This window comes from Callorhinus ursinus, unplaced genomic scaffold (assembly GCF_003265705.2).
Source record: "Callorhinus ursinus isolate GAN/ISIS: 27379988/994484 unplaced genomic scaffold, GSC_fseal_2.0 scaffold4, whole genome shotgun sequence".
In the NCBI taxonomy this organism is placed as follows: Eukaryota; Metazoa; Chordata; class Mammalia; order Carnivora; family Otariidae; genus Callorhinus; species Callorhinus ursinus.
This window is the reverse complement of record NW_027397066.1, coordinates 15038272-15052626: the sequence shown is the minus strand read 5'-3', so window position 1 is coordinate 15052626 and position 14355 is coordinate 15038272. Positions and strand designations below refer to the sequence as shown.

Genomic DNA, 14355 nt, shown 5'->3' with positions numbered 1-14355 from the left:
GCGTTGACTTACTTTTTTTTAAGATTTTATTTATTTATTTGACACAGAGAGAGAGCACAAGCAGGGCAAGTGGAAAGCAGAGGGAGAGAGAGAGGCAGGCTCCCCGCTGAGCAAGGAGCCCAGTGCAGGGCTCAATCCCAGGACCCCGGGATCATGACCTGAGCTGAAGGCAGACGCTTAACTGACTGAGCCACCCAGGCACCCAGTGCACTTTTTCAATGAAGGCTTTTTAAGCTGATGTTCCCAAATGCTCAACCTATTTTTGGATTAACTTGAATAGTTATTTTCAAGCCACAACTAGTAATCTTCTTTTAATTATAGATTCAAGAGGTACTAGAATTTTACTGAAGATCTCCAACAACTCTTTAATATTACCTAGAGGATGTGTGTTTCAAATCCCCCTTTACCTCCAAGCTTCCTTTCTCAATTACTATCTATCTACAGCCTCTTTATCTGATTCTCATTAGTCCTGCATGGTCTTCCTGATTCTAAGATTCCAATTTCCTCTTTCCTTGGGATGTCTTCTGTTTCAAAGATATGACAACCACTCTGACTCTACTCTTTCAGGATGAGAAAGAAAAACACTATTTCAAGATTTATCCACATTTGGTTTTGCCTCATATAACATCTCACCACAATAACTTTTAGATTCAGATATGTTCATCTATAAATTATGAAACCACCAGGAAATATAGAACTTCATAAATTTAATAAGTACTCAAACACTTGGATATGTTCATGAGAATGTTAATATTTAATAGCACAGCAAACAAATCAGAAGTTAAAACCAGAAGTTTAGGGCCAGAGTCCGGAGCAGCCGCCGCCCGAGCGCGCCGAGCTCAGTTCGCTGCCCGCACCGGCTCCCAGCCCGGCCCGACCCCTACACCCAGCCCGGCCAGGCTCCACAAGCAGCAGCCGCCATGGAAGTGATGAACCTGATCGAACAACCCATCAAGGTGACTGAGTGGCAGCAGACGTACACCTATGACGCTGGCATCCACTCGGGTGCCAACACCTGTGTGCCCTCGGTCAGTGGCAAGGGCGTCATGGAAGAGGATGAGGCCTGTGGGCATCAGTACACACTGAAGAAGACCACCACCTACACCCAGGTGCCCCAGAGCCAAGGTGACCTGGAGTACCAGATGTCCACGACGGCCAGAGCCAAGCGGGTGTGGGAGGCCATGTGTCCTGGTGTGACAGGGGAAGACAGCTCACTGCTGCTGGCCACCCAGGTGGAGGGCCAGAGCACCAACCTGCAGCGGCTGGCCGAGCCGTCCCAGCTGCTCAAGTCAGCCATCGTGCATCTCATCAACTACCAGGATGACGCCGAGCTGGCCACCCGGGCCCTGCCTGAACTCACCAAACTGCTCAACGATGAGGACCCAGTGGTAGTGACCAAGGCAGCCATGATTGTGAACCAGCTGTCCAAGAAAGAGGCGTCACGGCGGGCGCTGATGGGCTCGCCCCAGTTGGTGGCGGCCGTGGTGCGCACCATGCAGAACACCAGTGACCTGGACATGGCCTGCTGCACCACCAGCATCCTGCACAACCTCTCCCACCACCGCGAGGGGCTGCTTGCCATCTTCAAGTCAGGCGGCATCCCTGCCCTGGTCCGCATGCTCAGCTCCCCCGTGGAGTCGGTCCTGTTCTATGCCATCACCACGCTGCACAACCTGCTGCTCTACCAGGAGGGCGCCAAGATGGCAGTGCGCCTGGCAGATGGGCTGCAGAAGATGGTGCCCCTGCTCAACAAGAACAACCCCAAGTTCCTGGCCATCACCACTGACTGCCTGCAGCTCCTGGCTTACAGCAACCAGGAGAGCAAGCTCATCATCCTGGCCAACGGAGGGCCCCAGGCCCTCGTGCAGATCATGCGTAACTACAGTTATGAGAAGCTGCTCTGGACCACCAGCCGTGTGCTCAAAGTGCTGTCCGTGTGTCCCAGCAATAAGCCTGCCATTGTGGAGGCTGGTGGGATGCAGGCCTTGGGCAAACACCTGACAAGCAACAGCCCCCACCTCGTACAGAACTGCCTCTGGACCCTGTGCAACCTATCGGACGTGGCCACCAAACAGGAGGGCCTGGAGAGTGTGCTGAAGATTCTGGTGAACCAGCTGAGTGTGGACGACGTCAATGTCCTCACCTGTGCCATGGGCACTCTGTCCAACCTGACGTGCAACAACAGCAAGAACAAGACGCTGGTGACCCAGAACAGCGGCGTGAAGGCTCTCATCCACGCCATCCTGCGTGCCGGCGACAAGGATGACATCACGGAGCCTGCTGTCTGTGCCCTGCGCCACCTGACCAGCCGCCACCCCGAGGCTGAGATGGCCCAGAACTCCGTGCGCCTCAACTATGGCATTCCGGCCATTGTCAAGCTGCTCAACCAGCCCAACCAGTGGCTGCTGGTCAAGGCAACCATCGGCCTGGTCAGGAATCTGGCCCTGTGCCCAGCAAACCATGCCCCACTGCAGGAGGTGGCGGTTATCCCCCGCCTTGTGCAGTTGCTGGTCAAGGCTCACCAGGATGCCCAGCGCCATGCGGCTGCAGGCACACAGCAGCCCTACACGGACGGTGTGAGGATGGAGGAGATTGTGGAGGGCTGCACCGGAGCCCTGCACATCCTCGCCCAGGATCCCATGAACCGCATGGAGATCTTTCGACTCAACACCAGCCCCCTGTTTGTACAGCTCCTGTACTCGTCAGTGGAGAACATCCAGCGTGTGGCCGCCGGGGTCCTGTGTGAGCTGGCCCAGGATAAGGAGGCCGCTGATGCCATTGATGCTGAGGGTGCCTCGGCCCCACTCATGGAGCTCCTGCACTCCCACAACGAGGGCACCGCCACCTACGCTGCTGCTGTCTTGTTCCGCATCTCCGAGGACAAGAACCCAGATTACCGTAAGCGCGTGTCTGTGGAGCTCACCAACTCCCTCTTCAAGCATGACCCCACTGCCTGGGAGGCCGCGCAGAGCATGATCCCCATCAATGAACCCTATGCAGATGGCATGGATGCCACCTACCGCCCCATGTACTCAAGCGATGCGCCCCTGGACCCCCTGGACATGCACATGGACATGGACGGGGACTATCCCATTGACACCTACAGCGATGGCCTGAGGCCCCCCTACCCCATGGCGGACCACATGCTGGCCTAGCCGGCTCCACTCCAGTGCGGTTCCTCATCTGAGAGGCTCTCCGTGCAGGCGATGGGGCGAGACAGAAAAGTACCTGAGCCCAGCAGAGCAGGGCTGCGACTTCTCGCCGAACCCCACGCCTCCAGAGGTCCTCTGTAGGGTCTTTCTTGGGATGGTGATCTGCTCCTGCTTTTCTGTCTTGGGCTGTGGGTCCAGGGCCCAACACCCCCTCCCCACCTCTGTGGCCCCGGCACTAAAGCTTTAGACTCAACCACCTGCTCTCCTCCCCCACCGGCAATCAGCCCCCACCCCCACCCTGGCTGGCCTGACTCCAGCGGCCCGGGCCCCACAGAGCTTTGATTCCTTCTCTGGACCTGATTGTCTCAGTGAACTCCAATCAACCAGCTGTTCCGAGCCCCTGGGGTGGCCAGGACCCAGGTTCAAGGCCCAAAGCCCAGAATCCAAAGCTTATTTTGAAAAGTTCAGGGACGGACCACAGAGATGGGACAGAGATGCAGAGAGTGAGTCCTCCACTCCAGGACCCTCCTGCTCCTCTCTCCAGGACATTGAGCCGGCTTTGGCCCCTTCCTGGGAGCTCTGGGGATGACGCCCTCACACCCGTCCCACCCACAACCGCCCTAGCTGACTCCTGAGAAGTGCTCTTGGCTGATCCCTCTGGTGTGCGGTGAGGGGCTTTCTCTTCCCCTTCCTGTTTCGAACCCACCATCACCTCCTGCACGTGGGTGTGGGGGGCTGGGGGAGGTCCCAGCAGAGAGTTTTATTATTCTGGCTTTATGTTTTTGATTATTGGTTTTTTTTGTATAGACCAAAGCAAAGAAAATAAAACTAACACACAGAAAAAAAAAAAAAAAAGAAGTTTAAACAAAATAAAACTATATGCTGCTATAAGTATTCTCCTCAGATTTCTGGTCCTGGTCCTTCTTTAGGTGGAGTCACAAGCCCATTCTCCTAATGTTTCACTTCCTAACAAGGGTCTTAAATTAAGATAGTGCTAGACTCTCACTGTCCCTGTATTCTCATGGAGGATAGTAACCTGGTGAGTTAGGGAGAAGAAGTTAGGTGGGCAGAGCTCAACCCACTATCAGTTCAGTTTTAGAGTCTGGTGTCCAAGAAGATTGTATTCTAATCCATTTTTGTCCTCTGTGGTAAGTTTATTGGTAAAACTTCCTCCTTGATGAGGCTTCAGGGAATAGTCTTTTGTTACCACACAGTGAGCCATGCTCTCCAACAGCTCCATCAATTATGTTAATTATATTTTTGTCTATATATGACAAAATCCTTTATATATATCTTAACTTGTTCAGAAGTCGGATGAGCATTAGGAATATAATCTATTCAGACCCTTCAAATATCAACACTGTAGGACTAATGTAGGAAGCCTATTGGGTATATGGTACTAAAGTTCCACAGAACTGGGGTCCTTATTCTTGTTTTGCCATTAAAAGATTGTGTGCTCTTGGGTAAGTCATTTAGACTACATGAATCTCTGTTTTTCAGTCCTGAAACTGAGGAGAATGAGCTGAGTTCATGTTTTTCAAACCCTAAGTTATGAACAATCCCAAGAGGAAAAGTGAAGTGGGGCCAAGTGGAGAAGTAATTTTGGAGTTCCCATATCTGCTTTAACAAGGGCAGCCTTACATCTAGCAAATATTGAGCTTCCCAATAGGACTTTACAACTAAATATTTGAAAACCATTCCACTAGATGATTTCTATTACTTCTTCCATTTCTGACACAGTGTGGCTCCATGTAAAATTCACAGGCAATGACTTAGTATAACAGGAATTATGCAGGCTCGGGAGCAAAAACAGACCTAAATTTGGATCTTGACTTTAACATACCCGATGACATTGGACAAGATGTACAACAAAATTGTTGGATGCATGGATAGTTAGCTGGATAGAGATATGCTGTTTTCATTTACATTAAATGGAGTGGCACGTGGGCAATCCCTGAAATCAAGGAGAGTATTCAACAATTGGTAACTCATTCCTATTCTCCCCCTTTCCATTTTTCAAAGGGAAAGCCTGTTCAATGATAACATGAAATATTTATATAGTATTTTAACCGTTTTCACACATGCATTGTCTCATTTGATTCACATGGTTCTCCAGTAAGTCTACATTAGTTTCCTCCTTCCTAAAGTGAGGAAACCAGCTTAGTGGTCTGCTCAAGTTCATTTAGCTAATAAATGGCAGGCTTGGGGTTTGAACGTGGGCTCTCCAATGCTGAATCTATGCTAGTTCTCCTGGACTAATAAGGCAGCTCTGAATGAGTCATACATATTCAGTTTCATCTATAATCATCATTTTTTCTAGTTCAACTCATCCATGTGACTCCTGTAAAATGAAATTGGCAATTGTTTATGGCACCAGCAGTGGGTTGTTATGTCAGCTCATCTACAGAGGCAGCCATTGTGAAATAATGTGTGCAGTGACCCCTCAGTGTGAAGTCTAGCACCTATGTCATACTTGTCATTGTTCAGCACTAATATCTGCCCTGCTACTCCTTAAGTATACTTTCCAAGTACTCACGTCAAGGTGTTTGCTCTCAAAGCAATTCAACTTATACGTTTAGAAAAATTGCAGACTGATAAGCATGGCTTTCTATGTGTAAGCACAATACTTCAATTTTTACTCCAGGTGAAATAGTAGTGAAAGTAAAAACATTCCAAAGGAGAGTTTTGGATAGACAAGCTGTTAACATTGCTTCAGGGATGCTGTGTTGGTAATTATTGTTGATTTTGTTATAATCAACCAAATTCCATAGAACATATAACCTAATTCTGCCATTTTCTGTCATTTCTACCTGTGTAACAGAACTGTTTTCCAGGTGAAAAACCAAAAAAGCAATGGGGCCCTGCTTTCTGTGATAATATGTTTATTGCAAGTCTACTAGGAATATAGTTCTTGCAGTTTCTTTGAACTTGCCCCTAGTTCCAACTAATTTCCCTCACCCTTCTTACTCTTTCTATTCTTTCTCAAACCACTCAGAAAAAACAACTAACAAACAGATAAGCAACAATAAAAATGCAGTGAACAGCAGCAGCACATATCCACAAGGATAGCTGGAAGATGAATGAGCGTGATATATGACTTGTGGTTTTCACTGATGCTTTTCTTCTTTACATATCCCACATTTGGTCCTAAGTCTAGTCCTGTCATCTTAACCTTAAAAAGACATCCAGAATTTGATCATGTTCTACCACCTCCTATTCACTGATCATACCCACTGTCATGGATTATTTTGATGGTCTCCTAACTGGCATTTCTAGATTTTCTGCCAAGAGTCTCATTGCAATACAATAAACTAGGTGATTTTTCTTATAACGGAAACCAGATATCATCCTTCTTTTGCTCTGAACCCTGCAATCTGCCTATCTCCCTCAGTCTAGTAGCCAAAATCTTTACAATGCCCTATGAAGCCTTGTAAATTCTGGCCCCTTGTTACTCTTCTTGTTACTCTCCCCCATTCCTTCCGTTCTAAGCACACTGATCTCCTTGTTGTTCCAAAAACATACATCTGGTCCCAGACACCTGTCTACAGCCTTTGAACTACAGTTGCCTTTAGTTGGAACTCCCTTCTCTGAGATCTCCATGGGGCTGTAACCCTCCTCTCCCACAGGTCTTTAATCAAATGTTACCATTCCACTCAGACTTTCTCTGACCACTCTAAAATTGCACATGGTGCTCCTTATCCCTCTTTCCTACTTTATTTTTTCTTTCTTTTTTAAATTTAATTTTATTATGTTATGTTAATCACCATATATTACATCATTAGTTTTTGATGTAGTGTTCCATGATTCATTGTTTGCGTATAACACCCAGTGCTCCATTCAATACATGCCCACTTTTTCATGTGTCTGTTGGCCATTTGGATGTCTTCTTTGGAAAAATGTCTGTTCATGTCTTCTGCCCATTTCTTGATTGGATTATTTGTTCTTTGGATGTTGAGTTTGAACCTACTTTATTTTTGTTCTGAGCCCTGGCTATCACCAACATGCTACATATTTTGTTCATTAATCTTGTATAATTTCTGCCTCTCACATCTAGAAGATAAGCTCCACAGAGACAGGACTGTGCCTTGTATTGTTCAGTGCTTTATCCTTAACACCTAAACCAGTGCCTTGTGCTTGGTAGGTATCAGGAATTTGTTGAATGAGCAACTCTCCCTGCCAATCAGTTTGCAGACTGAACCCTGATCAGTACAAAGAAGCTAGATCTCTGTAATGCATCATCCTCAGTATCTACAGTTTGATCACATGACTTCTGGCAAAATCAGCTGTTTGACTTTGCACAGGCCAATCAGTTTTACTTACCTTTTTTGTAAAATGTAAAAATTCATATGCAAGTCACCTAGTAACTGTGAAATTTAAATGACACAATGTGTAGGAAAAGAAGTTTTTAAAGTTTGATGTGATGAGCACTGGATGGTATAGGCAACTGATGAACACTACAGCTGAAACTAATGATGTGCTATATGTTGGCTAACTGAATTTAAATTAAAAAATAAGAAAAAATAAAGTTTGATGTAAATATTTATGTTGTTTTCAATGTATAAAGTCTTTTTACATTAGTTCTTCATGATAATTTTCTGACACAGTGGTATGGATGATCCCCCAAAGCATGGAAAGACTTCTGATTTGGGGTCAGATTTCTTTGTTTCTTTCTTTCTTTGTTTCTTTCTTTCTTTCTCTCTTTCTTTCTTTTTTTGTCAACCTTACTGATTTTAATAAACTTGGGTTCTTTTTTTCTTCCACTACTTCTCCTTTCTACTTCCTGCTATACTCAGTAACTATTTACTTTTTAGGTTTCAGCCAAAAAAGTTACTTCCTCCACAACATCCTCCCTATCTTCCAAACAGATTAAATTGGATTTATTTTTTATGTGTTTACATAGGACATCAAACTTTATCATTCTCAATTCCATAAAAGCAAAAACGTATTCAGTGTATATCTTCTCTACTGAAAGCGCCATAAGGACATGAACCATATGTTTTTTTTCCCATTCTATTTCCAGCATGCAGCACAATGTATTACATTTTGGATATTTTTTTTGACTGAACAACAATGCATTTTAAGGAAAATTTAATTGTCCGTGATATATCTCAGATTTGAATCCTTATAACACAACTCACCTCTCCATGAGGACATTATTTTTTTTTACCTCTTATTAGACTTTGTGTATATATGGCTTAACTACTACATTGTTATTATCTATATACCTTCTCAACTTCATCTTATCCCCATATATTTAGCAGCATCTACTATGATAATATTTTAAGCATATTATGTATTACGTGCTATTCTATTTTGTTTAATTTTACATATTTTTGTTTTCATGTTGTATGTAGTAATGCATGTGGTATACCTAACCTGATCTATGTGTAGTTTCTCTAATATTTATCTCCATTTTACAAAAGAGGAATCTAAGCTAAAGGAAAGCCAAATATCTTGCCTCAGGCCACATAAGGAGGAAATGCAGGGTCAAAATTTTAACTCAAATAGTGAATTTACAGAACTTATATTCTACCAGGAGCATAAAGAAATGAGTAAAAAAGTTCCCCAGACACTGAGGAAATAATTATTCAGTGGCATGCAAATACAATTTAATTGATAATTTTGATATAATTGTTACTGATTAGACTGCCCACTGAATCTAATAAAAGTCTTGATGCTCAGTAAATTCTAATTTTAAAGAAGTTGTTTTAATAAATAATGCTTTGGTTTTAGTACATAGTTTATCAGAACTATTCACACTCTGTCCACCACACACACACACACACAAATTCAAGATATTTGAGCGGGTTTTACACCTTGATGACTAAAAATCACATATATACGTCTGTGTTCATGATAAAGAAAAATACAGCACCACTGTCACTTTGGAACAGACCTGCATAGTTTGTGAGCTACAGCAAAAAATAAATGTGTTATATTACACTTTGGGAAGACACCTCAAGAAGAAAAGTATTGTCTTTTTCTTCAGTTGTAAGGAGATTCAGTATCCGTATCAAGTGTTCTGCCAGGTACATCCTGGTTCTTCTAGCCTTGCTCCCCATGTCTGACAAGAGCAGATGATGAGAATGGGGTATAATGAATCCCTCGGCAAAAGAATGACAGTGCTCTCTGCTACTGTCATTACAGCCAGGGTCTAGACTTCCCGGCTATGAACTGGGTTCTTCAGTTTGATTGTCCAAAGGATGCCAGCACACATATTCACAGGGCAGGTGGAATGGCCAGGTACAGAAAGGATGGCAAAGCTTTATTAATTTTGCTTCTCTCAGAAGAAAAAGGGATGATTCAGCAGCCTCTCATTGTCTGTGAGGGAAATCAAAATTAACCCAGATAAACTTACAGATGTTTAGAAAAAAATCAGAATTGTTTTTAGACCAAGATCAAGATTTAAAAGAAAAGGCTCAAAGACGTTTTGTCCCCTACATTCATTCAACATATCTAATGAAGGATAAAGAAGTATTTGATGTGAGCAAGTTACCTATACCCAAATATGGCCTGTCTCCTGGTCTTGCTGTGGTACCACAGGTAAGATTTCTTCAGCAAATGCACAAACAACCCACCAAAGAATTGTTAGAGTTAAGATAAGAAAGTAATTGTGTCAAGAATTTTTCCCTCACCAGTGATGAAGTGGAAGAATTTAGAGCTCACTTCAATGAGAGAATGTCCATCCTTCAGAAAAGTGGGAAAGGACAAGAAGGGTCAGAGTCCAGAACTGGCTAGTGGTATTAGTGATGAAGAGGAAGAATAGAAGCTAGATGAGGAGGAAATGGAAGAGAAGCTGGGAAAAGCAAAAGTTTGTCAGTCTCAATCTGTTGCTAACACTGATGAGGCACAGAAGATCAAGGAAGGTCCTATGCTGTTCTTGGAAGAAGAGGAAGAGACCTGAAGCCGATTTCTTCAAGGTGAAGTGGAACAGCGTCTTTTGGGTTGGACCTTAAAGAGCATAAAGCTTTACGGAAGAAAGCAGCTCACATCCAGTGTCAAGAGAAAAGTGACCGTGGTTGCAGAAGCAAACAATGTAATAAAGAAAAATTCATATATTTACATGTATAAATGATTATACAAAGTTAAAGATTATATGTTACAAAAATGTATTTGTTTATTCAATTTACATTTAGTTACATTACTTTCATGGGAAACCATTATGTGTAAATGACTTAGTTCACAATAGCTTCTTAACTCTGTGTGTAGTGTCTGCAAAGTATTTCAAGGGAGTTGTTAAATTTCTATAATCAAAAACATAAATGCAGCATGAAGAGTCTGTATTTCATAGCAAATATAGAGCTGGGAAGAACCTTAAAATATAGATGGTCTCTTCTCAGCTGAGAGAATGGAGGCGCAGAAAGGTTAAGTGACCTCGCCAGCATCACACAGAGCATTGATTCCCAGAGGAGTGCTAGACCATGTTACTTCTCCATTAATTCTCCTGTGAATCATTTTATGGCTTGAAGACTCCCTGTGCAATAAAAGTTTATTAGCCGTGTGTCAGGAACTTTGCTAGGTGTTGGAGTTACAGCGATTTATGAGACATTGCCCATGCCCTAAAGGACATCACAGTCTAATGGTAAAGGTAAACAAAAAACCTGCTATGGAAAATAGTAAGTGAAATGCATACAGAAGAGAGACACGTAACCGAGCCTTAAGGGGTCACAGCAGAGATATTGGAGAGAGTGACCTCCAATCTGAGTCTTAAAGTATAATCTTGATCTTCCCAGGCAGGTTGGGGAATGGGGGTAGGAAAAGCCCTGTGCATAGGAAATGATTAGCTAGGCAGAGATACACATAAGCAAAAGCAGTTGATATATTGGGGAGGGGTTGAGGTGTAGAGAAAATATAAGCAATTCATTGCTGTTGGAGTATGAAAGGTGAAGAGGAGGTTAGCCAGAAGTAAGTCTGCATGAGTAGGTCTAAACCTTAAAATTCCCAGTAAGTCATATTTAGAAAATGTGGAGTAATTGGAGAATTTTTGATAGGAGTGTCATGTTGGCTTGTATTTATGGAACCCTAGTGTCAGCATGTTCTAAGGAGTCAAGGAAAGCAGAGAGATTAGCTAGGAACTTGGTACAATAATTCAGTTTTGAGACTGTGGAGACATGAATTAAGGCAGAGGAGATGAGAACAGATATGAGAGCAGAGGAGACAGATAGATAGATAGAGATATATAGGAGTTGTGAAATGTTGGGGCACCTGGTTGGCTCAGTCAGTTATGAAGCATCTGACTGTTTGTTTCAGAAAAGGTCATGATCTCAGGGTCGTGAGATGGATCCCTGCGTCAGGCTCCATGGTCAGCGTGGAGTGCTACATTCATGCTCTCTCTAAAATAAATAAATAAAATCTTAAAAAAAAAAAGGAGTTGTGAAAGGTTTCTTACTCACATAATGAGATTTTCTAGGAGAGCAGAGTTTGATCTTCCAATTAGCACCAAAGGAGAAAGTAGGCTTTCTTGTCAGCTTGCCTAGATGTGGGGAAGAAGGGGACAATCAGGTGTAGAGCTAGAAAGCTGTCCTAAATCAAACATTAAAGATGGAGCCAGCCCCTTGATTTACAAAGGGATTGCCTTGCCTTTAGTGGCCAAGCATTACCTGAATAAGACAAATGTCTAGAAATGGCAGAGTTAAGGCATTTATGTTCTTTAACCTTAAACTCCTCACACATAGATTCCAGTGACCTGGAGTATTAGCACCAGGAAATCAAGGTAGCAAAAGGCAGTCTAGGACTCAAGAAAGATTACCATTCCAGAGGGGCAGTGGAGCACTCAAACCAGAAACTAAACCCTGAATGTACAAATCCAGCCAAAGGAAGAAACATAAGAAGGTAAGATCCAAATGCCAATGCTGCTGCTGATCAGAAGTTCACAAGTGCTCAGGAATTTGGCTGGACTAAGCCTGCAGGTGAAGGTTATTATCGACTACATCTGGGAGACGCCAGAGTCAACTCACATTTTCAAGAGCTTACAGCCTTGTTAGTAGAGAGGAAAAGAATTCCCATGAAACAATACAGGGCACATCTTACCGTAGAAGACAACCAAGGCCATGATTGGAATGAAGCCTTGAATTATCAAGGTTCAAATTTAAAGACATCATGCCAAGCTTATAAACCCACTTCTCCTATCCTTGTGGTTAATCTGAAAAGGAAAGAGGAGAGATTTTTCAGTTCTTAAGGGCAAGCAACCTGTCTGAGAAGAGGATAAAGATTCTTGCTGGATTTTGTGACAAGACTACATGGATACAATTGAAATTCTGCTATTCAAAGAGAGCTGAGATAATCACCCAAGTAGAATTATTCTTCTATTAAATTCTTTACTTTTTTTTTCCAGAAGTCACAAACTGATCCATTAAACTCCTGCTTTCATTTAGCAGTTCTCTCTCTAAGCTGACATCCCATAACACAGGGATATTTTCCAAATATATTTATGCCATCAGTTGAAAAGAATTCCCACCATTAACACACTGTCAAAAGCATCATCACTGAAACTGCTAAGTGTTTTTACAGAGTCATGGAATCTCAGCAGTTTATTTGAAAGCCTATTGTGCACATTTGTACCTCAAATATCTCAGCTATAAGTGGGTCATTATTAACAGATCTCTTAATGCTACTATATTCTGGAGGGAAAAGGAATGCTGATTAGGCTGGCTTTTCAATAATGGAGAACCAGTGTCATAATAGAAGGCAGAGGAGTTTGAAAACATGGCAATATTTTCTGGAAGCTAGATGATCTATAAAACATTGTATTTAGGGGTACCTGGGTGGCTCAGTCAGTTAAGCAGCTGAGACTCTTGATTTTAGCTCAGCTCATGGTCTCAGAGCCATGAGATCTAGCAGGCATGGGACTCTGCACTCAGTGGGAAATCTGCTTGGGATTCTCTCTGTTTCTGTCTCCCTCTCCCTCTCCCTCTGCCCCTCCCCCCACTCGTGCACTCATGCACTCTCTTTTCCTAAAATAAATAAATAAAAATTCACTTATCATCTCTGAACAGCCAACAGTAGGAATTTCTTAAGAACATATTCTTCAAAATAGGGTGTTTCGAAATTCTCCTCTTAGAGCACAGTGGTTAAAATCATAGGCATTGGAACCAGAAAGCCTGGGTTCAAATCCTGGTTGTGACACTTACCAGATCTGTCTCTCATCCATAACAATAGGAAGAAAGCAATTAATAACTGGGTTTGCCTCACAGGGTGGTTGGAAGGAACCAATATTCACAACATGCTTAGGGCAGGGCTCAGATTACAGCAGCATTGTACGAGCATTAGATGAGTGTGGGCTATTATTTTTCTTGGGAGTTGATCTTGATAGGTCATTCTCGCACCTTTCTGTCTCAAGACTGATAATTAGAGTGTCAGACTTTTCATTATTTACTCACGTGCTGAAGTCAGGGCAAAAGCTCTACTGTGAGTACGATAAATCCTCTCAATTGTTGCCACATTACTGTAGCTTTAATTCTTCAGCTAATTCTCCAAATTGGCTCAAATTCTCTATCATCCTTGTCATTTTCACCTAATTCCGTAATTAATTCTTGACAGGATTTGCTTCCCAATGCTATTTGCCTTCTAAAACAGTCAGGGATTGGAAAGCAGCAGTGTAATTGCCTTGAGAGCATGTTGCTTGGGTTCAGCAAACCTGGTTTTGGATATATTCTAGGAAGAAGGATCCAAGATGTGGAATTCAAAAATCTCATCTTGGCAGCGATACCGTTTGACTTTGCATAGATTGTTAAAGAGGTGAGGTACTTAGCTCAGCAGGTGAGAAAATAATTTCTGTTAGCCATTATAACTGTCATGATTTGGGGAAGCAATTCAAAAAACCTCTTTCATAATACTTAAAAGGTTTCCTTGCCTTTCACTAAAAGAATAGGGGGCATTAGCAAAATTAATTTAGTCAAAGCAAAGTGATATCCAATGTAATAATCATTTTGGAGCTGCATTATTCATTCAGTCAGTCATTAATTCAACAAAAAATTTATTGGGTGTTTTCTATGTGTCTCTTACTGTTTTGGTCTTGCAATAAAATGGTGAATAAAACCTGGGCCTGGCATCCGTATGCCACAGTCTAATAAACTTTAGAAATATGGTTTTGAATATTAATTCTAAGAATCTATGACGATAATGGAGAAAGCATCATTTCTCCTGCTATTACTTCTAATCAGTTCCAATATTCTTGTGTACATAATAAAGTGAATGTGCTTAG

The 14355-nt window shown here is 42.9% G+C and overlaps 2 pseudogenes; both read left to right on the top strand.

Moving 5' to 3' along the window:
* The first annotated feature begins 805 nt into the window (after window positions 1-805).
* LOC112836004 (junction plakoglobin pseudogene) lies at window positions 806-4000 on the top strand (annotated as a pseudogene).
* Window positions 4001-8992: 4992 nt separating this feature from the next.
* On the top strand, window positions 8993-10227 carry LOC112835884 (probable ATP-dependent RNA helicase DDX10 pseudogene; annotated as a pseudogene).
* Window positions 10228-14355: the final 4128 nt, after the last annotated feature.